The following is a 21,196-nucleotide window of genomic DNA, read 5'->3' as shown; positions in this document are numbered from 1 at the left end:
CAAATTGAAGAAATTTTCATGACATTCAGTACAGTTGGCCTCGTGCTCTATCATTTTGTCTATTTTTTTACGCCTTTTCCACCACTAATTTCTTATACGATGAAGAAGTTTCGCACTTAAAGAGTTATTTACAAAACGGATAAACCGAAATATGTGCATTCTATGCCTCTCAGGATTTTTCCACGTATATGGGGTAATCTGGGTCGATTGACGATTCGCTTTGACACGTTTGCACAGTTATATTATTTCTTGAAATAGTGATTATGATTGATGCGGCGAGTTCGAGTGTGGCATGTTTTCTTAAGCTTTGTGCATGTGTCAATTGCTTGCTGGTGCTTTCGAGTGGACATAGTACTGGATTTATGACATCACATGGAAAGTACAAAAAAAGATTTTGCAAAACATTACTGGGCTCAGCCGGGATTTGAACCCGGGACCTCTCGCACCCGAAGCGAGAATCATACCCCTAGACCACTGAGCCAGCTATAGCAGTATATTTTAAGCACGTCATTTATTAAAGTGAAATTATGATCTGTTTATATCATCTACTTGCAAAGCTTTCAGAAAATGGCACGAAAGGTATAGAAAAAAAATTGCCGGATGGAAGAGGGGGGGGGGGGGGGGGCGGACACTTGCCCTCAACCTTAAGGGTATGACGCAAAAGCGTTAATGAGTTAATGCCTATATATGCGGAATTAATCACTCTCAATTTCACATTCATATATCACTGGGAGACCTCATACCACTCCTTGCTCGATAGTGCAGGGATTAAAAGTGATGCGCCACCACCCGGCGATGGCAAGTGCTGCCATCGGTGGCTCTTACGCGACCCAAGCATGAATTTGAGAGGCAGCTCCTCCTGAGCAACCTCGCGCAATCATTAATCGCCACCTGTTAGGGTAGTTTGCTCACAATCCAATGGGCACGTTGTGATGACGCCATATGGTAACATTACCATGTAGGCCACCTAATTCGCTTCTCCGGTGGTGACCGCCTTTGCAACCACACGACACCGTTGTTAATCCTCACAACGCTGACGATGACGCCGACGGCGCAGGATTAACTGAACAACGGGATAGTCATCATCATCAACAGAATTCTTGACGCTATGGCGTTAGAAAAGATATCGCTACAGAGCACTAGATGGAAGGAAAGTCTGAGCGTTCCAGCATGAGGGAGTATATGGGAGTATGTAATTTCAGATCTTAATCGTTAATTATGGCTCAGTGGCTATGGCGATTAGATTCTGGGCGCTATTTCAGCGATCAGATCCCGACCACGGCGGTTACATTTTGATTGAGGCATAGTGCAACAACTCTTGTGCAGTGAGATTTAGGAGCAGCTTACAGAGCCGCAGGTCGTCGAATTAATCCCGGATATTCACTGGCTTCTGCCCTGCACTTATACACTGACCCGTTAAGTGTCACTCACTAAAGTTAAACTTGAAAGGGTCCAAGACATTACACACACTCTGCGGTTCAAAGCCACGTGTACACTCTGTATGCAAGAGACCTGCTTTGAGCGCTGCGCTGGGGATGGGGAGAGAAGCCGCTGTTGGTAGCTGAGAAGCTTCATGAACTTTTTAAAGGCATCGTGATTGCACGTAATATAAGTAAATGCATTACTTCGATTCGAATTCGGAGTTATTTATCGTCTGAATCGCTGCTCTCGAGCTGCAGAGTGGGACATCAGAACAGATGTCTCACTGTACAGCCAACTGATCTCACCGCGCCAGTTCCTGCCGTCAGTTCAAAGGCATTTGGCGTTCGCCACAAACACAGCAGTGAAAGCGCTCTCTCACAGCCATGTGCAGGAGTGGGAGAAAATATTGCGGGCAGCATAATGCCTTTCGTGAACAGCCGCAGGCTGGCCTAAACGGAAGCAGTAGGAGCGAGGATATGAGGAAGAGAAAGGGGCACCACAGAATACTTTTCACTTTTCATTATTCGACTTTGGTCAAGCGGCGGCGAGGGGAATAGGTAGAAGAGCGGTGGAGGAGAAGAAAGCTGGAAGAAAAGTGCACTTTGGCCGGAGATGTACGACCGCTGTAGAGACCGGCGCTACAGGCGGATCCGCTGACGTTGGACAGGGTCACCCGATGAGTAATGGGGCAGCTGCCCTGAAAAGACGGCCGACATGCGTCGCAATTAGGAGCTGTGCAGCCGTCTCTGGCGTAGTCTTCTTGCCCCCCCCCCCCCCCCCCCCCCCGTCGCATTCTTGACAGCCATACTTCTGTCCATCTGACCACTTCGCAATGTTTTGTCGTGCTGTGACGGAACAGCGCTTTGGATCCGAACGGTAATGTAGAGGGGGGGGGGGGGGGGGGGAGAAAGTGGTCGTATTTTTTTACACTGCCTTAATTAACTAATCTGTGTGGCGCGGCGGGGGAGCCTAACAAGAAGAAATGGCGGTTCCCACAGCGATACACGTTATGTGGCTTTTGTGGCACCCTCCAGCTGCTCAACAAATGAGTTTTCTCAGCACGCAGCGCGATGTATTGTGGGTCAATGCTCTTTTATTTTATCCTTGGCCATCTTTCCCGAGCCACAAGAGTTAGGAGTTGTCACCGTGCTGGTCGGCGTGGAAGAGAGAAAAAATGCTATTTGCTCATCCTGCAATGTGTTATAGGCAAGAAACACAACAATCACTGTTTTCATGCTTCCAGAGACCCAGCGGGAGCGGCGTAGTAGACAAGAGAGCCGCAAAGCACACCATTCATCCTGGCTTGAACACTTCCGGCAGTTGGGCTGTAATGCTAGCGACACTGTAGTGGAACAAATCGGTGCGTCATGGTTTTTAAATCATCAGTTTTCTAACGCATGCGATTAACAATTAAGCCGCCCCTCAGCTTAACCATTTCAATAATGCAACACGTTTGAGCTATTTTAAGAGGACATTGTAGGCCACGCACCTCCATAGCTTAAGTCCTGACTTCATTCATATATAATCACAAACTGAACAAGGGAGGGAAATCCTCAGGGTGCTTGCCAAAATTTCGACAAGAGGACTTCTCTTTATCTGGGGCTAGATCTCATTACAAAGAGTTCTTGCCCTGCGTCTCCATGAAAATGTAACCGCTGTGGTCAGAATCTCAAGCGTGTTACATTATTGAGAGGCTTATGCTGAGGGGCGGCTGGAAGAAAACACGACCGTCTAATCAACCACATTCAGCATTCACTTTGAGGTTTCTCCTTCCTTGTTGACTCTGTGATTATCAAGAACCATCTGATCAACCTCTCTCTATCATGGACTTCATTCATAGCATTCATGGCTTCAGTAAGCATGACTGTGGTAGTCACCTCCATGCCCAAATTTCTCAAGTTGTTTCCAGCCCCGCTTTCAGACTGATAACCTTAGATGTGCTATGTGCTGGTGCGACGAGTCCATAGCACACATTCCTTGTGCATTCACTGCATACAGTGCCAAAATGTAGGTTCTAAATAGGGCGCTCGAGCGTCTCGATGCACGCCCGCTGATTGAAATAATGGCTCTAGGAAAGTGGCCACGACCCTCGTCTGCGGTGAAAGCTTGGCAGGTTCCCCTGCCTCTCTTGAGAGCATTCGGGCTTGCTACTTAGGCTATGACATTGCCGGATTATTCTTCAATACTGAGTAATTTCCTCTACCGCTCGGTCCTCCACAATTATATCCATCATCTCCTTGACCCACTACATGGTAGGAAAGATAAGAGGGAAAGACGGGCTAGCTGGTGATTTGAACTTATATGCGTATTGTAACCGCGCGTGCGACAAGGGACCATGAAAGGAACAGACAGGACAGCAAACAGGGTAGCAAACTGGTTTCTTCTCCCGGTAAGCCTGAATGCGTTTCCTTCTTCTCCTTGTCCGTCTCCTTCTTAATCAGATGTGTACCCATACCAAAGTATACGCGCTCGGCTTTTGAGCCGGAGTAGCTTGGCTGAGCCGGAGTTGCCGCGGCGGCCGCGTTTCGATTGAGGAGCAACGAAAAAGGCGCCTCTTAGTTAAGCGATGTCAGCGCACGTTAATGATCAATAGGCGGTCGAAATTTTTTCGAAGCCCTCCATTACAGCATCTCTTTCACTTTTTTTTACTCCCAACTTTCTTCTTTTCCTCACGGCGTGGTTGAGGCGTCAACCTAGAACTGAAACTGTTTCTACGCCTTCGATTTCTCGAACTGAATTTTTTTCTTCAGGATACACACTTCGCCGGAAGTGCGAGGTTCCATCCCCAGTGCCGCCGGCTACCCACCGGTGATATAATTGGTACATGCTTTCCCCTGGTCTGCTGCTGGGCTACTTTGAAGTGGAATGCTTGGAAAATGGGTCTTTAACCCCATTTAGAGATGAAAATAATTTGTGCCATGACGCTTTTTAGCCCCAGTGGTCCTCGCACCATAAAAATTCCCTATCATCATTACAGATTTTACTGCTGAGCCCCACGCAGCCATTGCACTCTGCCCCATGCTATTGAAATGCTGGAGGACTTAAAATACTGGCTTTTGCATTGTTGCCATCAATAAAAGGTAGCCTAGTGTCCATATGCGATGTTTTAATCGCCTGAAAATTAGGAATCCCATGCATTCTTCCTAGAGCACTCTGACAGAAAACATTTAATTACTCGTTTGAGCTCCATGACTGCTCACAATGTTATTTCGCTTTTTTTCGCACTCAGTAGGTAAAAGTGGTCAGTAACAGCCCTCGAGTGTGTGCGGCCAGCTGCGGGAAATTTGAAGAAAAAGAATTCGTGGCGGATGCTGTGCCCGGCGCCGGACTAGCTCATCTGATAGGATTCATCAGCATGATGTGGAAACATGGGCTGGTAGCGCGGAATCGATGCTTCCGGACTCTTTTCGGCTTTGGTCATCCTATTAAACAAGTCAAAATGCATCTTTAGAGCGATAATGAAGTCCTATTACAAGTGAAATTAACCTCAATGAGCATAAAACTAAACAATTTCTTCAGGTAATTCACGGATTATCCGGTGCTAAATCGACCTTAAAAAATTATAATAGGCACCATTTTTAATTTGGCCGGATCAAAACTGCCAATCGATCAAAACCTGCTGAAGATCAGTGTGATTATATTTTTATATGTTTCAACACAAATGAGCTACACAATGTGTAAAGCGATAAAATGGAGCGTTGTCGGCACCGCCAAGCGGTGTCGGCAGCCTTCCTCGGCAGGAGGAGGCATCCGTGCGACGGATTCGGGAAGGGGCGGCTCTGACACTACATGTCCTTCATCGGTGGCGTGCGAAAGATCTGCCAGCAACTCATAGGTGCCCTCTCTGTTGCGCTGCACCGGACATATGTCATGTGCGGCACTCGTTGTGGACGTGCCCAGCGACGGCTGCTATAAGAAAACGGCTCCTGAGGGAGGTGGGCCTGCGGTGGAACCACGAACGTGACTATGTGAAGTGGACAATGAACAATCATTTCATCGCCAGCCTCTGCGACTACCTCAGTGAAACGGGTCTTCACTCCTAATTTTAACTTTCTATCTCCTGCATTCCTTCACCCTTTCTCATCTCATGCCTCATGGCACACTTCTCGAATAGAAAAAAAAGTACCCAAATCTCAAAGCGCACTGTGGCCATCGCAGGTGCGTGCGCTGATTGGGTGACCTCATGACGCAGCCGTTTCCGCAGCCACAAGATTAGAAAGAGTGCGCAACGAAACGCGCAGTGTACTTGAAAAGTGGCGGGAGATGGATGTAACCCTTTATTGTCTGAGTGTGCCGCGCCTTTCTTGAGTTAATTTAAGCTTCAGAAGGTCGACGCGGAAATTGCGATGTGGAAGAAGCACCTAGAAGTATAAAGGGTCACCCTTGTTGCAATGTGTTCAGCATCACTTTTGATATAAAACAGGAGTACCATTTGTTCGTGATTCACTTCTTTTGTTTTTTTTTTGTCCTGGATATAATTTTACAAGTAAATGGGTGTTACGTGCGATGAATTTATATTTATTTTATATTTTTTAATATCTGAAGACGTACATGTTGCTGGGGAACGTAGTGCTTGCTACATTTTTATCTTTAAAATGAATGCATTTGGTTTCACTGAAGTAAATTTTTTTTCACTTGTAGCACTAAAAAAAAAGCGGAGGAACTTTCTGGACCAGAATCACTCCCTCTTTCAAATCGTGCTGCTGAAGCTATGTTTTGTGGCAATTATTTTTCCAGCTCATATTATCATCTTTTCTCAGCTTATCATCCCCATAATGTTAAAACAGCGCTAAGCAACAAGGACGAAGAAAGAAGGGAACACACACAAAGGAGCACACTTCAGCGCCTTTGTGTGTGTTCCCTTCTTTCTTCGTCCTTGTTGCTTAGCGCTGCTTTAACATTATGGAGCATTTCCAACTCGCCCAATCTGCCGTTCTTCTTTTATCATCCCCACATCCATTCTGACAGCCAGTGAAAGCGATTGCTGGCCAGGCAACAGTCGGTACGTGACAGACTCCGACGTCTCGCAATTGGGCCCAAAAAATGTTAATCTTTGAACGATACATCTGAAACGCAGACATAGGTCTGTGCAATATTATGTCCTAAATTTTATAGGCGATGCGAGTATTAGAGGCGAAATTTAGAGGGCCGAGTTCAGCTCTGTAGCCTGCGTACTCTACTGCATTCTTTCTAATTGCTCATCTAAACCGAGTGTGCTCGCAACAGTACGTGCGAGTTGTTGATAGGGAGGCTCACTACTGGAACGTTTACCATCGCACACGTCGGTTGAACCTGATGCCGACTTCCGTGAACCGTTTTTTCTAGCCTTCTATAAAAAGACAGAGTGTCTTTTTGCACCGCAGCAACCATTTTAAAATTCTACAGCTGTAACCAGGTGCCGAAAGTTCTCAAAAAGCTAAAGAAAAACTAAAGACAGCTGGCAGCCGCGCATGTCGATACCGGATGAAGACGATGCGTCGCAGGGGACAGAGCGAGCGAGGACTTACGCCCTGAAAGCGACACGCGAATACTCTTTTCGCAGGGTGATGACCGCACGGCCTGCCCAATAGGAGAGTACCGGGTATGGACCGGCAGCCTTGCCGGTGAAGGCGCCGTTCTACAGGCAGCCTTGTTGTGTGCATGCAGATGGCATGTGTGCAGTTCCTTGGAGGCTGTCTGAATCGCTTTTCAAAAGGTGTAAAATTACGTCACAATAGGCAGTTTGTTTAACTGCGTTGTGTACACTAAGAAATCCAGAAGAGTCACTATTAAGCATGCTTTATATGTGTAAATGAGGAAAGGAGAACACGGGCACAAAGCAGTTCGGCATAAAACTCCTGACTGACGAACGCTGAAGGAGAATTATTGTACGGGAGATAAATTCTGACGCCCTTTAAAAGCAGTATCAACAGCTCAATGTCTGTATTTTAAGAAACAAATCTGTAAGGACAGTGAAGCTAAATAAGATGGGCTAGTTCATCAGGATCATGCCTAAAAGGCGTTATTTATATTTCAATAAACAGTGTTTCTCTGCTGTATTACACAAACTACTTACTAACCAAAACCAAAACTGGAATGAATAAAAAGATAATCCACGTAGCGCTTCTCAGCACCCATTTCCAACGGAGCAGAAATATATGCTAAGAAGACATTCTAGTGTGTTCTATACGGTCTCATATTTTATAGTGTTGCGATATTATTGGATACTCCGCTTTCTTATTAATATTGTTTCGTCTTTGATAAACGAGCACCTTTTTGCTGAGAGCCGCCCCCCCCCCCCCCCCCCCCCGCGTTCTTCATTTCTCAGAGAAGTTGAAGTGATTGTTTCTTTCATCCGTATTTATGTTGTGCAAAATTCTTCCCACTGCGGATGAAGAAAACTTTTTTATAGGCCACAAATGTTTGTCCTTTTGCATCCGCAAATGAAGAGTAATTACGAAATAACTTAAGTTGTGTACTATGTGTGAAACCCTTGCTATGTGTGAAAACCTTGTTACTCCAACTGTACACATGTAAACAACAAGGTAATGGAGGCTTAAAATAACGTGCATATTGAACCGCCGCTGATGAGACAAAAATTTTGTAAAAGGCTCTGAAAATATTAGGGCTATTCGAGGCTGCAATATTTTCAATCTCTTGCACTCTCTATAACTTCTGATCTTTGAGAGTTTAGCGTTCCTAGAATTCCTAGTGAAGGATAGTACTCCCTCCACTTAATCGGGTGAGCCGAAAAAAAACAGTGCCGGCAGAAGGGAGGGGAGAAAGATTGAAATAAAAAGCGAGAGATAAAGGAGGAAAAAAAGAAGAAAGGAAGGAAGGCAAAAAAGAAAAAGAGCAACAGAAAGAAAAGAAGAATGAAGTAAAATAAGAAAAAAGAAAAGAAAAGAGAACAATAGGGAGGAATCAGAAAGACACAACCTAGCATTCAACTACTGCAACTTGTGTTTTGCTTTACGATGGGTACATTCACGAAAAAGTGCCGCTTACACGACTCCCTTATCATCTTTCTTGACAATTTTACCTTTTGTTTGCGTTCATTTCACTCCGCGGAATGCGTCTATACTCACCCGTGATTTCCGACCTTAACCAGAAGGAGTCCACGTGGTATCAGGTATAACGTTTAGTTCTATCTTTTCACAACTTTCTAATAATTAAAGACAACACAAAGACGAGATGATCTGATATTTATATTACGTGCCAAAAGAGTTCATTTCAACGCGAAGGAAGAGAATTGTTCGCATAATAAAAATTTAAAAATTTAGCTTATCAATTAGAATTCAAGTCCATTGCAAATACACACATCTCAGTATGGCGTGAATTAACTGCCTAAATTGGGAGATTATGTTCACTGCTAAAAATCATATGGATTCGAGACTATTCGCAGCCCGATGCTTTTCGTTGATGTTGCAAGAATTTTTTTTTTTTGCACACTGTCCGAAAGTAGTTTGATCTTGTAGCGATCTTCCCCAAATTTTTCACGATATATGTGATTAAATTATCACACCGCCCTAGGTAAAAATTCATCAAGTGACTGTATGCTGCGGCATGTTTAGTTATCAGTTTATATAAAACATTTCACTGCAGAAGTGCGGAAGTTAAACAGTGCAGGATACAAAGAACAACTATATTTGAACCTTTTTTTAATTGTTTAACCATCTTACTCATCTCTCACTTCATAGTTTTATGCTCTGAGGCGATAAACATCACTTCACAAAAAAAAAAAGAAACTATATTTGCGCTCCGACATTTTATCCACTCGAATCAGTCATAACTTTCAATTCTTGAAATGCGAACGAACACGCGCGCTTCAATTTTTGTTATTATATGTAAGCAAAGTAAAGCACTGCGCATGTTTTAAGGGGTTCTCATGGAAAGAATACTTATCTGCGAACAAAGGTTTGTTCTTTGGTTTCCTTTTGCAACTGTATTGAGATGGACATCCTTCAGGGAGGGCTTGCCTTCATAGAAGATGTAAGATGGACGGACAGAGCGGAAGAGAACAGGACAGAAAAGTTGTAGGGGCGCTAAAATATATGGGTCATATTTTGGCACGCAGGTCTGCTGCCCCAGTGCATTCACGGAAGAGGCCACACTGTGTGTTGGACACAACATTTTACACCGGTTTTCAAATTAGGTGCATTAATTTGTGCGATTACAATTAGTCTTTATTACCCGCTAGTAATTTTTGCGCAGCTGTTTAGTGATATTTATATTAGACACAATAATTGGTTTGAAGTTTCTAGCTTAACATTTTGCCTTACTCCCTGCTAGTTTGTAGCATTGCTTCTTGTGTAAACATTTGGCATAATATGATTCCATCAAGCTTCGAAAAGCCAACCAATAGTTCATTCTTATTGTTTTTACTCAAATGGAGTATGCACTGACCATTCTTTCAGGGGCTGCAACGTCTACTTCTTTACGGCTTTTGTCACACTGCTTTCAATGACATTTCTGTAGCCACCTTTTCTTTGACCTCCTCGGTTGGAGGGCTTCAGTTAAAGGCGCAGAAATGGTACGCTTCCGTTGGCGCCGGTAACATCTTGGGCTGATTTCAAGGGCTGGTCTGGTTTTCCTTCTAAATTTCCTTCCGGATGGCGGAGCACGTGTTGTCCATCTCCAGAAGAGCCAATCGAAAGAAACGTCCTAACGAACAGCTGCGGGAAAGTGACCGCACAGAAAAGCAAAAGGAAACCACGGAAGGAAGAAATCACGGGTAGAGGGTGAGATAAAGAGGACGATAGAAGAATCCTGCTAGAGAAAATAAAAATCAGATGAAGAGGCCAACCCACATTTCGCCGCAGGAAATGAATTGCATACAACTCGCAAGGCTTTGTTTGGTTTTCCTTCTTTTCTTTCTTCAGTACGGCCGTAAAGGTTACTCAAAGTTTAGGACCAAGCAGCGCAGTGTTTCGTCTTCGGTATGGCTTCAATTTCTCCGATTTGTGGTGTCAATTTCTAATACCGCACGTAAGAATCAAACCCAGTCACAGATGTCACCTTTGCTAGAGCGGCTATGTTCTTACGAGAACCTGTGCTTCCACTGGCTGTGGCAACTTGATACAGCCAGCTGTAATACTCCCCCTTTCATGCGTGTGGCTTTTCGCTGTCGCGATGGACTCTTATTGCTAGTACATACAGCCCTCGTCAAAGAAACACAGTTCAAGAGGTTTGCTTCTAAGTGGCTTACCGGGGCTTGGGAGGATCGATGACGGGAAGCCAATCCTCGTTCAAGAGATTACGCTCGCTGAGGATACATAACGAGGCATGCAGCAGGCCTAACAAGCAAACACCTTGGGCGGTATACTTTTCACGGATATTGTACCTTTGAGTTCAGAGAGACTTCTCGACAATAAAATTTTTCATCATCGGTGTCTCCTGTTGCATTTCTCTATTAATACGCGCCGATTGTTTTGTCAATCGCGTAAACTTTACACTAGATCTTTCTTTGCAAATCATTTTTTTTGATGAAGAGCCTGAGTTCATGTTGTGGCTTTCTTAGGTTAATAAATTTTTTCCAACAAAATTGTTCATTCCTCAGCTGAAATCAATAAAGCGCAAATATAGTGTGGCTTACCCATTACTGTGATTCGTACCATACACACTTGAGTAAGGGACCGAGTTATTTCTGGCGATCTTGGAATGGTGCAGCCCTTACACGAAGCCGGAATTTTCTAGTTCAATACTCCTAGATTCCGAAGAAACCATGCATTTTGGCAGTATATCCTGCGGCTATTTACAGTATTTATAAGGCTCTTCATCGCTGTAGCTGCGGTCTAGTTATACACCAGATTCTCAACTGAAGCTGCATTCGGTTCGCTCCATTACGCACAATTTTGCGACTTCGAAGCTGTCACAGGACATCGCACATCAAGAATTCGAAATTCCGGATCAGATGAAGGGAAGTGATGCTCTTCTTATCGGTCCTGTGGGCCTCATTGCGCGCCCATCCGTTGCCATCCAGTCTAAGTACAAGTGTTTTATGTTAGCAGGCAAACAGCTGCATAGTGATGCATGCTGGAAGACGTCAATAGTGACAGCAGCAAGCAGTTGTCTTCTGACCGCTGCCCGGAGAGCCTGCCGCTCAAGGAAATGTATACAGTTGTGAGTCGCTGTTACTCTTTGCGGATTTGCCTTTTACAATTCACCGGGTACCAGGTCGCGGGGACCACCCACACATCAGCGCAGCTTTTTGTGGAGTGCATAGGGCAATATGGAGCATAAAATTAAGTAGATTATTTTCTTGACGAGTCAAATTTTAAGTAAAATATTTTAACTTGAGCTTGTGCTGTGCATTTTTCTGAACATCTTGATCAAATGCATACGTTGCAGTTTGAATACCGTTACCATCTGTTGAGCCCTTCTCGTATTTTTAGTCGAGAAGAAACTGACGCAACGGTGCTACAGAAATACAGAATGCAACGAAATGTCACTTGAAGAACTAGGTTCGTTTTACGTTTATATTGTTGTATAATACTCTTCCTTGGCTTCATTTCATACTGTAAGTTTTTGAGCATAAAAATAAACGTCCTGGTGACCGCTATCTAAGAAGAATGCAGGGGTACTGTAGAATTGTGGCTGGCATTAAAACTGTTGATTTGTTCCCTCGGACTTACAATATGCATCTGGGAATGCGAAATTAAATCGGTGCTCATAAAGAGCTCTGAGCATGGCTGCTTGTATATTGCTTGATGTACTCCTGCCTTTCACACTGTGTTTAGTTTCTCAGACAAGATTTCGAAAGATATGTAGTGGGCCTATTATTCTTCTCGTCTACCGTATGTGCAGCTCCCTGCAATGCACGAATCCATATTGAAAGATAACTGTTCTCTTTCAACACCTGCTCACCAACTCCTCCTTTGCGCCAGCAGGGTCGCCCAATACCCACCAAGCCGCGTCATTCACGTGTATAAATTGTGGCAATATGGTGTATAATACAGAGCTATTTATTTTATTGAACGCATGTTCATTTCCGGAGCTGAGACCTTGCTGCGCATCCCCAATAATTGTTATGTGCAACTCTACCGCGTCGTTGGCATTTTGATCCTCGAGGGTTCATTAACTGAACGGAGCGGGTAGCAAAGCAATTCACGAAATGTTTGGTGGATACTGGTATACCGTGGCAGTTACGGCAGGTGCATTTTCTATTTATCATGTGGCACAATTGGGACGACTGCCGATACTATGAGGAAACGAAGCCGCATACAGGCATGCCTGAGCTTTTCTATAGCGGGCGTCTACCTCTGATGAACATGAAGGGTGCTGCGACCTAATAGCTTTAGCAGTGTATGCTGACAATCTCGCGCCATACGGAACAGCCAGGAAGGAGTACCCAACACCACATAAATCGCTCAATAAGTTAGAAGAGAACACCCTTAGGAGACTAGAAACCAACACATACCGAACGCCAGCTAAGTTACGCCAGTGGTACACTACACTATACTCTCCGCAGTGCCCACACTGTGGACAGCTAACCTCTACCACATGGTGTGGGCATGCCAATTTAATCCCATAGTTTACCCCATTCAATACTCCTCAGAGGAGCAGTGGGAGGCTTTTCTGCTAAGCGATGATCCTGGCCTTCAGAACTGGTTTTGGGGAGGGAAGCGCAGCAGCAATAACCAGTGGATTACCGACTCGGCGGCCCATCCACATGTTCTACGAATATTCAGTAAATAAAGATGTTTTCTATAAATAAATTAAAAAATAAATAAATAAATTCAATACCTTAAATGCAAGCTTACTGTTGATCTCACTTTAACAAAAGAACCCTCGCCGCAAAAAAATTTTCTTACTGCCTTTAGTGGACTCTGGCTTGTCAGCTTATAATGTGTGCGCTCTAATTTGAGCAGATTCTTGTATTTCGTTTGTCAGTTCACAAGTACTTCATCATCATTTGCGGCCTACATGACCTCAAAGTCATGTCGAAGCAATGTTGGTACATAGCGTTTTTCAACACTTTGTACCAACTAACCCAGATTTCAACTCTCCTGGGAGTCCTCTTGCCTGACATTTATCGGATGTTCCACTCAGTGTCATGCGATCCAGCCTGATTGAGAATAATCACAATTTAGGTTGCTAAGAATAGCAAAAAAGCCTCTGAAGCCGGACTTTTCTCCTGTTCAAATAGAATATTTCCTCTGTGAAAAGTTTAAAAGTCCCGAGCGTAGTTGCAATGTCGTCGTCAAAGGCTGGTTTGTTGCTGGCCAAGTCTTAGGCCTGCACTGCGATTGCATATTTTGTGGCACGATGCGGGCAGGCCAGGTTCGTTGTCATCGGGGTGTCCTGGTTCTTTTGCCCTTGATCTGGTCCTTCGGCCTGCGTTTCTTTGCTGTAGTCCTTAGGCAAACAATAGGCGCCTCTGCGATGGGCCTCGACCTGTTTTAACTGGTAGCTATCAGTTGTGAGGGCGACGTGGTAAGTGATGTGGTAAAGCAACCAGATACTGTGCTGCTGCTCCTTGTCTGGTACCTGCGCATGGCGTCAAAACAAAAGAAACGAATAGAGCGCAGTCGTGAGCAGTGCTTTTGATAATGATGGTTTATTTATGGCGCTGGAACATCTGTGGGCAATGATCGCCATGGCACAAGGTTTTTTTCATCGGCTCAAGGCGAGGTCAAAGACTCATTTTCTAAGTATTTCACGCAAAGACAGCGAACATCAGACCAGGCGACAACTTGCAACCATTGTATCACCGGCGGGTACCCAGCTCAACTGGGAATCGAACAAGCACCTCGCCCATGTGAGGCGGATGCTCAAGCCACTAGACCACCAGTGGCTCGAGCTGTGGTGCAAACTTTCTGAAGCTAGGAAGCACTGTCGCAGTCCGTGTCGTATAGTTATTACGTGAGCCACGCTAGGTCCATATACGGCTACTGAATGCAGCGAAGCGCAGTATTGTTGTTCCAAATCTTAGGCAAGAAGAGCGCATTGACTATTTTATTCTTTCTTTTACTTTTTTGTTCTTTAGCCAAACTTTTGCGGATAAAGTACAATTTTGCCAGCGTATTAAGTTAGGAGTTGCATTACAGCAGAAGTATGGGCTAATTGGTGGAAATTGTATACCGCTGGAGAACAGCGCAAACTGGACGAAACACAGAAGAAAGAAAAAGACACCACACGCACTGACCTGCAACTCAACTCTTAATGGAATGGCGGAGGTGTACATCAAGGAATACACCCGGAAACTACGCACATCACAACCGCGAGGTGTAAATGCTCAACCTCTTGGCATAACAGGTTGCACAAAAGTAAGTAATCAGAAGCAGAGAGTGGCCGGTCATCTAAGTTTGTGAATTCCTTAGCCTAAAGTGTCAAAGAAGAATGACTGAAGCAGCAACTGGCGCTTTTTTATATAAAAGTGTTCCACTGCCTAACGGCCACATAGTTCTCAAGACAGACCACAATAGCGGTACTCGAAAAGAGTGACGTGTGCTTATATTTGCGGCAGTGACCTGGTACGCGGAAAAAGGAGTAATAATGAAAAATATTTTCATGCTCAAGTAGCCCCACGTTCATTCTTAGGCCGGTCGGATTGATTTTCACGCTACCGCATGATAACGACATTCTGCACACACCGCCTTTCCTGCTGTAGGTGAAAGGTGTTTTGTCCTGCAGTCTCTCCTTTTCGTATGGCTATCGAACACTTAGTTTTTTTACCGCTTAGGCTCAAATTCGAATGGTATGGTTTTGTTTTCAGCGCCAGTGAAGCTCGCTAGAGTTAGTAGGTAAATGGACAGAAAACAAACGGCCGGTTGCCAGGTGAATCCTAGCGTTTGCCTAACAACGCATATTTCACCTTTCATCAGTTGAAGAAAGGGCGTTCTGCACAAACAGCCGTTGTAGTACGGTAAACTGTGCATTGGTCTCACCGGTGGTCGAGTGAACGTGTGGCTACTTGAGCACACAAATTTACTTGATAGTGACTTCCTTGACCGCATACCAGTCAACTGCCCGAAATATAAATACACGTCACTCTTAACGTCTAACTCCAATCTACCCGTCATTCTGGTCGTTACCTGTGATAAAATGGAGCCCTTTTATATTAGGAAAGCGCCTACTACTGCGTCAGTCATTTTCAACAGCGTTGCCAGTGAGCAGCTCAGGAAGGTAGCAAAAACAAAGATAAAAAGCAGGTAAATGTAACCAGTATATTTATTTTGGCGCTAGGTAACTTGCCAGCGCTAAACACGCAATAAGATGCGGAATAATTACGACTTGACTCAATTAAAATTATAGACAAAAGCGATGCAACAGCACAATTATTTTATGTTCATTTTTTGTAGAAGATATTTGCAAGCCGCGAACACACAAAAAGTTTTGCCCTTTAACCACCACCAAAACATATTGCCACAAGTATCTGGAGCTTCATCTTTTTATGTTCGATTTTATTCAAGTCAAGCCGTGAGAAGACGGAAAACGCGCTCCAGCTTTGCATTTGTCATTGCAAGTGACAGGATGTTGAGGCCGCCTTCCATAAATTGGGGTAGACGCCACGCATCAGATCACGTTGTACTGTATCAGCTGGCGCGCCATGCAGAACGGAAAGGTTCGAAACATGGGAAGGCGGGGGGGGGGGGGGTCTTTTACCTTCGCTCTCCATAGGACACAAAGGAGCCAGATGAACTCAAAGAGGAGAATAAAACGAGACCGGACCGACTGGGGAAAGAATTAAGCAGCAGCTGTCTTTTGTCTTTCAATGTAGAGTTTTAATATTGCCGGGAGTGAACTTATTCTTTCTCTGCTAGTGTGCTACACGGGAACAAAAGTACTTAAAAGAAGAAAAAGAAAAAGAGAGAGGGAGAGAGGGATTCAAGAAGGAATGCGACCAGTAGAGTTGAAATCGATGTGGTATGGACACGCGGGAACATTTAGGGGATTCCCGCCAAAATGTGCTTCTTCCGACCGACATGGCAGAGAAGACAAGATCACGCGATGAGACTCTAGCCCACCGGCTCCACTTAGAGAAGATTAATGGCGCCTTCTCGGCATACACCCAATGAGTGGAGAGGGTGGGTGGGAATTTCTTCTACAGAGACTCGCTGGGCGGCACGTTCGGGGTTTACAGCCGCACTTGTTTCGAGATAGCAGCACCACATTTATTTCGAGCCTACACAACGCGATCCGATTCCTCTTGTGAGGCCAATCCGAGGGAACAAGAAGGGGGAAAAGAAAGACTCGCATGTGGACTGCCCGAACGAGATATATACGGCTTCAACGACAGTGCCAGCGGCGTGGGCATTCTGAAAACGTGCTTCTTGAGGAGTTTGCTGATCGAGATTCCGGGATGAGTTCCAATCTAAGATAGCCGGACAGGTTCACTACAGCCTTTCAGGGACAGCCGTGATTCCAGGACGGCTGCTCTGGTCGACACTCGTTTTTGTGTGAGTCCTACGGAAAAGAAAGATTATGAAATATAAACCTGAGGTGTGTGTTCATAGGTCCGAAAGGCAGGCTCTTTCTTTTGAGGGTTTCATTAGCATTATACGAACGAAAGACACTACATCGTTACAAAGCCTATAATTGTGCTTCAGTTTGAAAAAAAGCGCAAACTAGACCAGACCCACTAGTGTGTGCCGTGTAGTTTGCTCTGCTTTTCACAGTGGAGGTTTCATGAACGCTTTTTTATGTACTGAAGTTTGTCCACGTTATGGACAATCGCTTTTTTCAAAACCAATGTATACTGAATTACAACAACGCCAATTTCGTGCACTGCATTATAGTTCTTTGTCCAATTTCTGCTTTATTTCAAAAGTCTATTATTGAAGTTTTGTGTGCATGGCTTTATATTTGAACAAGACATTAGCATGTCCTTAGGGAGGAATGTCTCAGTTTTGGGCTGTCATCAAAATTAAGCACCAACTAGCTGTAATCATCGCAGCCACTTCTCTATTTATTATATACGATATGTTAATTTACAGACTGACTTTGAAAATTTGTCCACAATAATTACCTTATATTCTAAAAACGCAACATTATTCAAAAGGGCTCATATTCACGCCCTTTTTTTGTGTCTCACTCCTTTTCTGCGCGGTTTACGTTCTTTTCTCCACACTATTAATCTACTTCTTGTAGTTTAGCCGTACGCAAAGTACGTGCTACAGAGATTGGCATCGCATATTCCGAATTTCTCCCTGCAATGCGGATTCAGCTACGAACAGTGCTGCGATTCAAAAATTCCTTTAAGAATTGCATCGCTATGGCTTTTTTAATGAAGTCATGATGGTGAAAATAGTTACATTTCAACACACTGGCGGTCAGAAGTGTGCAAAATTGGCATCAGAAAACTATAGACTCACAGGACAGTTCGAATAAGACAGAGGAAGCTCTCTTCACTTTATTTGTATGTTATTTGAATAAAATGATGCAGTTTAAGGACACTATTTCTTTTTCGCAGATGAAGAGTTGAGCACACAAAGAATAGCTTAGAACAGCGCATAAAAATGCAAGTATCAAAAACAATATACATAAACAAACAGGCTCACGCATGTGTATTCGCAGTTGTATCCTGGGAAAGCGTATAGGAACTGTGGCAGGTAAGTAATATACGATAAAGAAACAAAAATTAAGGCAATAAAAAAGAGAAGCAAAACAGCGCTGGATCTTCACACAGAGTCAATTGGGCGCATGCACTAAACGGTTGTTCAGGTAGTTCATTATTTCTGATAAAAGCCCTAGCAAGCCATCCTGAAACATTCTACGCCATTGTTATGTATTGAAAAGGGTTCGAGAATTTTTCTGCTCCACTATCGATACATCTTCTGCGGAAGAAGAGCGGCGTTTTATGACCATTGCTCGTCCAGCAGGGAAATACACCAGTTGCGCATTCCTTTGTGCGAGTATTACTTTCCCCCGTGGTCGTTCGTCACATTAGACAGCCGCCATCGTCACGGACAGAAAAAGCCAATATAATCCGACATTCACCGCCACATTCTTTATGTGATGGGAAGCCCAATCGATGATTGGTACTAGTATTAAAGGTACTGATATTAACCCCGGTACTTTTTCTTCTAAGCGTAGTATCATTATAAGAGATGAGATAATTTAGTAATAGATTTAATAATAGACGATAATATTAATTTAATAATAGACGAATGCCTACAAGCGATTCCTAATAGGCGTCCAGTGTACAAACAAAATGAAAACAACTACTGCATTATTGAACTCATTCCTGTGTCCGATGCCGATACAAATCTCTTTAAATACCTTAAATCAGGCAGCCATTCAGTTTGTATTTTCTTCTGCGTAGCCTACACACCTAAAAAGATAAGGTTCTTCTGGGAACAGACGAATTAGTCTCTTATATGCACAATTCTTCGCGTCAGGACTGCACGGCTGTCTAACTAGCAGCTACCTTGATTACCTAGGCCCTCAAGACAATAAGGTATACTCACAAAGAGGGTGTTTCGAATTTTTCGCCACGGAGGTATCATGCACTGCCGCAGAATGCGTGCTTTGCTTTCGATGTCCGGCATTTTTTTTCATGTTGAATTTATCAAGACCGAAGGCGCCGGCCAGATCCAAAAATATTTAGGCCATGTCATCAATTCTCAACAGCGTCTGCCAGCTTAACAATGAGCGGAAGAGCAGGCCATATAAAATGTAGCGTCCCCGCATCGCCAGTACCACAGCGGCTATCAGGAACTCGCCTGACACGGCGGGAGTAATTGTTCGTGCCGGAGCCGGCCATGCTCCACTCTAAGGATCGAATGGATTTCGCATGCCTCCGAACGTGATGGCGCTGGCGTGCCGGCTGCCGAAGTGCGCAAAGCCTCTCGAGCAAAAAGCGTTGCCGGAACGCCCATTCCACGTAACGCGAAACGGAAACAAGCCCCTCAACCACCCGCCCTGTCGATTCTCATTGTGCTTCCTTCATTGTAGGCAGGATTTGCTTTTTCGTATTTGCCTTTACTAGGTGGACCTTCATCGCGTGGTTTTTGCCCCCCCCCCCCTTTGTTTTTCATTTGGGTCAATTCTAGCGCCGGACATCGTGTTTTGGTGCACCCATTTTGTTTTTTCGTGTTTTTATCGGAGCAGCGAACATCGACACTGTAGGCATCGATCCAGAAAACTCGCATCGCGCGGTCGCAAGCTTCTGAGTACTGCTTGCAGGTGATGCAATGAAGGCACGAAAAAGAGAAAAAAAGAAGCTCAAACTTTAACCCTTGACAACAAATAAACAAAACAACGCGGTGGTGTTATTGGCAGATATGAAGGAGAAAAGGATTAGCTGTCGCCCAGTAAAGTACTTCTCAGCATTGCTACCGCTGCTCCTGTGCTAGTAATCTCGAAATCTGCTATAGGCTTCGAATATGGTGACGAAGACACCGCAGCGGCGCCTGTGCCTCTAATAGAGTTTAGGTAATATGAGAGTGTTGAGTCGTTAATATGACAGGTAATGATTTTTTTCCAAAGGTGTAAGCAGCTGCATATAATGTAAAACACATCAAGCAATACTAAAGTTCATGAAAAGTGAACAAATAACACTCACAAGCATATATAAAACAGTTACATATTACAAATTTATCTTGCTTAAATTATCTATCGAAATGTGGTTACCAAAAAGCCCGTATTGTTTATGGAATTGCAGTGGCCATCTAAGGACAAAAAATAATCATTGAGCGGGAACTTCATGAGTAACAAAAAATGCAGTATATGGGCAACGGGAACCTATATATACGCCAAGAAAAATAATTCTTTCATGCGCTCCTGGCCATAATTTTACATGTACGCTTGTTGCTCAGTCAATATGACTCTCAAAATCTGCGGCTCCAATCACTCTGCAACAATTTGGCATTGCCATTAAGCGAAATACTTCGCAACCAGACTTCCCTTAACAAGGTTGAAAAAATTTAATCGCTAGCTGCCAATTAGTTGCAAATAAGAAAATGTACCAGCAGCTTTCGCAACAAGGAAGCGTATTCGATTTTCACTCTTTGCATAGAAGCAAGTACAAGAAAACTTGGTCCTGTCCAGAAATTGCCACCTATGGACTGCACGCCACTCTGGAAAGGACATCGTAGATCATATAGACTAACCTTTGCACAAGTAGCAATGCTTTCTTATTTGCACCACAGACCATCTATGCTGAACATTTGAATACACGCTATGCAATTTAAGCGCAAATAGAAAATTTTGCAGGTTCTTAATCTCAGAAAGCGGTTTTCATAACTAACAAGATATTTCTACAAATTGCGTGAGCAGTGACAATTCAGGATTGAGTGGCTTCTTGCTTTTCTCTCAGGCACGAAACATTTTTGGACGGCCATTAGGCAGGCAGTGTACTTTGTCTTAACTTTTCTTGATCAAGGAGCTCGGATGCATCACTTCGAGGCGTGATAGAAATGAACTGAACTTAAACGAATAAAAATATTTTGCGTTTACGTGCAAATACAACTTTACGTAAAACATGTTCTACGTTATTCGTAGAAAATTGACTGCAGTATTCTACAAACAGCGAAGTTATTGCCCCTTTGTTATGCAGCGCTTCCTTATCAATCGTCATATATTGCAACACGCAACCAAACTGTCAGCATGAGAAGCATACTTAAGATATCAGTCTTATCTTAAAAATCCTCTCTTATAAGGCTGGGCATTATTCACTGCCGTTTCGTTTGTGACATTCTTTAGCTATTAAATTTTTTCTCTCTCTCTAAAGCAAAATACAAGTGCGAATGTGCGCTTATTTTCTGTCAGAAGTGGCTACGATAAGTGAGAGTAATAAGCCCACTAGGAAAACTAATGCCAAACAGCATTTCATTCGTTATACTTCTCAATT

General features: G+C 44.0%; 1 non-coding gene across 1 annotated transcript; it reads right to left on the bottom strand.

Annotated features, from left to right (window-relative positions):
• Nucleotides 1-409: 409 nt before the first annotated feature.
• Nucleotides 410-481, bottom strand: TRNAP-CGG (transfer RNA proline (anticodon CGG)). Its single transcript has one exon. It is a non-coding gene; the product is annotated as a tRNA-Pro (tRNA).
• Nucleotides 482-21,196: the final 20,715 nt, after the last annotated feature.

This window comes from Amblyomma americanum, chromosome 4 (assembly GCF_052857255.1).
Source record: "Amblyomma americanum isolate KBUSLIRL-KWMA chromosome 4, ASM5285725v1, whole genome shotgun sequence".
Taxonomy (NCBI): domain Eukaryota; kingdom Metazoa; phylum Arthropoda; class Arachnida; order Ixodida; family Ixodidae; genus Amblyomma; species Amblyomma americanum.
The sequence above is the reverse complement of the archived record's forward strand: the minus strand, read 5'-3'. Positions and strand labels throughout refer to the sequence as shown.